General features: G+C 34.7%; 1 long non-coding RNA gene across 1 annotated transcript; it reads right to left on the reverse strand.

The window, feature by feature from the left end:
• Positions 1-3,650: 3,650 nt before the first annotated feature.
• Positions 3,651-4,832, reverse strand: LOC142176639 (uncharacterized). The gene is made up of 3 exons (XR_012705336.1): positions 4,751-4,832; positions 3,854-3,935; positions 3,651-3,733 (listed from the first exon to the last, which is right to left on the reverse strand). It is a non-coding gene; the product is annotated as an uncharacterized LOC142176639 (long non-coding RNA).
• Positions 4,833-5,594: the final 762 nt, after the last annotated feature.

Below are 5,594 nucleotides of genomic sequence, written 5' to 3' on the forward strand. Positions count from 1 at the left end.
TATCATGTGAGAAAAAGTGTAAAGCACGAAGGGTGATGCCGTACCATTTCATTTACATTATCATGTGAGGATAAGGGTAAAAGCATGAAAGGTAATATTGTGCCATTTCATTTACAATATCATGTGAGGATGAGAGTAAAAGTACGAAGGGTGATGACATGCCACTTCATTTACATTATCATGTGAGGATGAGAGTAAAAGCATCAAGGGTGATGGCATACCATTTCATTTACATTACCATTATTTTTATATTATCACGTGTTTATGGCACAAAGGTAGTTTTCGTGTAGGAGATGATGAGAGACATGAAATATATTGTGATATCTTTTCTTTGTGTATATATTCACGCCTTTATCTTGAGCTGTTAATATTGCATCTATGTTTTCTATCTGACCTGTCGTTGTTGTTCTGTCTCTGTCCTCTATCTCAATTGTTGTTGTGTTGTCCATGCCTTCTATTTGTGTAACTTGCAAATATCATACTTTCCTTCTTGTTTGTCATATCTATATCTAGGTCATTTCTCATTCGTTGTACTTTCGTATAAGCCTTTTACAATGTTAGTTATTCATGCCTTCTATTTGTTTAACTTAAAAATATCATATTTTTCTTCATGTTTGTTATATCTACATCTAGGACTTCTACCATGTTAGCTAGTGAAATTTATGTTCCTCTATCTTATATGCTATCATTACTTCTATGCATTCCATCTAGTCTGTTACTGTTGCCCATAAGAACTATGTTGTTCATTATTGTTACTTGTGTATCTCCCACTTTATCGTTATTGTTATCGGCATTTTTATCACCTAGTTGTTACTGTCGTGTCAATTGATTTGATATCGTGAGTAAATTTCTCACACTATGAAAGTTATGAAATTTCTACCGTGGTTTGGTGGTTATCGCTTTAAGGAAAGAATTTGTCGTGACATTAAGGAATATTGACCGTGATTTCTTCTGGTGAATCTTTTACTGCTTCGCATATTTGTTCTTGTACTATTCTCTGTCATATTTTAGCATTGTTCTATTGTTAGTCTACTAAATATGTTATATCAGTAAGTATCATTTAAATAAAAAGCATCGTCACTACTTCACCGAGGTTAGTCAATACTTATTGAGTACATGGGGTCAGTTGTACTCATACTACACTTCTGAACCTTGCGTACAGATTTTGAAGGTGGAGTCACTGTGTATGGTGGGAGCTGGCATTGAAGATGTAGATGCATTCCGGTTAAAGCTTCCACTTGTCCTTGGTAGCTTTAGATTTTTCTAATCTATTTATGTAAACTTCAAACAAATAATGTATTTATCCGTACCAACAAGGTGGCTCCATAGGACTTAGACTAGGCTCGGGGAATTAAATGACTATATCTTACTTAGTTAGTACTTAAAAGTGCGTGGCTTACTCTATGTCATGTTTAATACTTATAACTTTTGTAAGAAATATAGTATATACGTTTGGAAAGGGAGTATAGGTTTCATTTATAAAAGCCCTTTTAAAATGCCTCCATTTATATAATTGAAAAAACTTTGGAAAGTATATTTATATTTGCAAACTTTGTAAATATAGCTTAGGTTTTAAATACTTTACCTTTAAAATGGCTATTTGTATAACTTTAGTAAGGTAAAGGCTATTAGAGAAGTGGGGTTCGATGTACCTTTAATGATCGGCCTTTAATGATCGGTTTAAATCTTGTACCAATTTTTAGAAGAAAGATTCATTGAGGTATCCTTGGTGCAACTGCGTTTAATTTCCTAGAAAAACTAGACTTTTGAAATCGTTTTTAATTCCAGCTTTTAAAGGGAATGTTGCTCACTTTTGAATATGTTTTACACTGAGAAAAGAACTTAAAGAAAGTGGTTAGCATGAGTGAGGATGAAAATTATATGCAGAAATAACTAAGTATGTTTGAAGTTATTATCTAATATAGGGGCAGTAATTCTTCTAGTTTTACCTATGTTTTTAGGCTTGCCTAGGTTTCCTAAAGTATTTCAAAGAGTTAAAATTTATTATTCACTCAAATATTTATCAGTGTTGTATATATATGATACTAACAGCATGCAAAAAAAAAAACGATAAAGGAGGGAACAAAACTCATTAGATTGGGCCTGAAGAAGGTTAGGTCCAGCGAACAGCAAACGAGCGGCAACAACTTCCATGAATTTGGACTGAAGGGCTAGAGCTTGGGCCTGAGTTCTTGGGAACTCAACAGGCCCAGTTGGTTACATGTACAAAAGAGAAAGGCAAAAATTAGTGACAAAGCCCAACATAATAATTATACAGATAAGATCAACATAAGACCCAAATGAAGTTGCAACAATTGCTTGCGATTAAGAATGCAATAAGATTAATGTAATGTCAGAATAGAGTAAGGAAATTTATGGTGAAGCCTTTCTTTCATTTAATACTAACCCTAAAGAGATTAATAAATGTCAATAATTAAGAGCTTAAGGTAAAATTTTATTTATGGCCAAGATACCTTTTGGATTCATAGAACTTCAGAGTTCACAAGGGTCTCAGAGACCCCTAGCACTACTTGATTCAGGGAGGGTATCTCAACCATAAACTGAATCTTACTCCAAAATACCCTTAACCATTTACACTTATTCTTCCCTATAGGTTTAAATACCAATGAGGCATACACTGTAATTTTCAATATAGCAGTAACAATAATACAATGGTTCAGGCATGCGCTCTTCTAATAGAAACTATACAGAATGTTACTATGAACATGTGATAACAGATAACACCAGGAAGATCACAATCCAAACACAAGTGTGTTGTTCACTTTCAAGAAGAAACCAATCACATGTGCAGTTAAAGGAAGAGAACAATAGCAAGTTATTTCAAAAGTTCAAACAATTAAGTCATGTAACTTAAGAAGAAGGGGAGATACATAGTTAAAGTTTATAGAGGTCCTCAACCTAAACAACCTATGTTTAAGTTAGTCAGGGGTTCATACATAGACTAAGTCTTAATTTCTAGTAGAGATATGAGTTAACAGCTTCATATGAAATCTCTAAAGAGCATCTGCAGTGGTATTTAAGCAAGCGAGTTGGTCTCAACTTAACAGATGATCACCTCCTACTTAAAAGGTTCCTAATCTCATATTCACACTTAGAATTAAGGCATAATATTATACTCAAAAAGAGCATATAACATTAGAAGGCTCATCTTAAGTCTATTAGTCAATCGCATTCGACTTTTAGAGGCTTAGCAAGATGTAATTTCCCTTATGTAACAGTGCGGCATCAGAACATAGGCATCAATATGAGAGATACGCAGGGAGTTTGTTTAAGAACATGATAGAGTACAGAAAGCCAAAGAGAAGATGTACATACACACTGTCATGAGCGGCTTTCCAGCCATTCCCCATGACCCCTTGAACGCGCTCCGTGGCATTATTTGGAACTTCACACATATTTGGAGTCGTACCATCACAAAGATAGTGTGCTGCACGCATACTAGTGCAGCAGCAGAATGCAGCACGGCAAACCATTTAGGTATACATAACCCTTTTAAAGGCATTTTGAAGAAATAGTGACCCCATTATCACATTAACAGAGGCAAGCAAATAAATGCAGAAAACGCTGGGCAGAGAACTACAAGTTTTGAATTTATAACTTACAGTAAAAATTTGAAGGAAAGAAACACCTACCACACTGTCTACGGAAACACCCAATATTTCTGTGTTCAACTTTTCAAATTCTCCATAACGGTCACTGAAAGCAGTGATCTCTACAGAAGCAGGAAAAGATATTACATCAAAATAATACAGTCAGCAACCACAATATTCAGTTCAAATTTATTAGAAGAAAGTGAAATTGACAGCAGAGAGATTTCAGGTGCCAAACTGACCTGTTGGGCAAACAAATGTAAAGTCTAGTGGGTAGAAAAAGAGAATGACGTACTTCTTCCCAATGTACTCAGATAGTTTAACCTGCAGAAAAAGGATAACTGTAGTTGTAAGCAGCAAATACAATCCATAAATGTGTAAAACCATGTCTTACAGTTCCTAAAAGGGGCAGGTAGTGAAGTGAAATCCTAGGGCAATAGCAGATGTTGCATGTTAAGGTAGTACTAAACTCTTTTCTTTCTATGTTCTCATTCTGTCACTAGCTGCAATCAAATGGGTTTGCAAAAAATGTAGACTCCTCAAGGTTTCTAATTTATGAATGGTGTTTATTCTTAGCTGACAAGGTACACCATTTGCTACATCAACTAATTTAGAATTGACTGATTGACTAATGTTTATTATTTTGGTCTAATTACAGGAACCTCACCAGATATTTAGGCTTGCAACACTTACCACCTATGTGGTTTTAGATATTACTTTTAAATTCCTTATTTTACATTCTTCCAATAAAACTCTATAAAATAGCAAGCAGTAAGCCGCAATAAAATAGTAGGCAAAGAGACAAAACTACTTAATATTTAAACATATTCATATTTCATGGATGACCTTTCACCTTTATACAAAAAATCTAAGGTTCTTCTGATTCTAGTGAAAATTGAAGAAAAAATTAGAAGAAACAAAACTTTACAAAACAAGTTGTTAATTATTGAAAAATATAGTGATAATATCAAAATATATGATTTTATTGTATATAGACAAGAGCCGTACATTAAATCTTTATACAAAAAGTTAAATATACCATTCATGTTTTGAAATCTAAAGTTAAGCACACTTTTCTCAATAAGAATTAAGCATTTTTCTCCAATTATAGGTAAGCAATAAAAACACCAATATAATACCTTGATGAATTCTTGATCAAAAACAGCTTCAGCCTCAAAGTCTGGCGCTTGATTTCCAACAAGTGGAAGTTCACTCTATATATGAAAAACATATATGAAAGGACATTAGATAGATGAATCTTGATCCATACACAAGCACAAACACAGCAGAGAGGTTATATCAACATTCTATGATGGCGCAAGCTCTTATCTACATAGAGTAGAAGTAGCAAGTTTTGGGACGATTGGGAAATCGAGAATCTTGAACAGAAACTTTCTTTTATTTCACTTGGTCATCTAATTTAACTTCTCTAACATCTTCTAGATAGTCATGCCCAATATTAGTTTTCCTTTATATCCGGTTGCAAGAGGTACCCATAAGTTTTAATTAAAATCACTGTCATCCAATCCATCAATTCCTTTAGGCAAAGTATGGAGCAGACAACATACTGTAATGAGTTTATCCCAAATATGAACTCAAGCTTACCACTCTACCATTACCAAGTTAGGTACAAGTGAGCATATAAATTTGAATTCACTTTCCATTAAAACACAGTCCATAAATACAATTTACATTGCCTTATAATTCAAAGGAGAAAATGATAAAAATGATTCCTTATGTTTGGGGATAGGTTCAAAGTGATCCCTTAAATATACCTTGAGCAGCGGCAGGCCTCACAACGCCCATTGTCACAGTCGGCCCCGTGGTCTCGGCAGCTCCAAGTAACAAACACGCATGTGCCTCTGTCGCCCCACCGATAGCCATCGCCAGTGCCCAGCCACAGGCATATGCCAACAGCATCGCGCGCGCAGACCCTGATGCTAAAGACAAAGTTACTGCCAACGGACTTGTTTCTGCTTTGTA

This window comes from Nicotiana tabacum, chromosome 22, assembly GCF_000715075.1.
Source record: "Nicotiana tabacum cultivar K326 chromosome 22, ASM71507v2, whole genome shotgun sequence".
Classification (NCBI taxonomy): Eukaryota; Viridiplantae; Streptophyta; class Magnoliopsida; order Solanales; family Solanaceae; genus Nicotiana; species Nicotiana tabacum.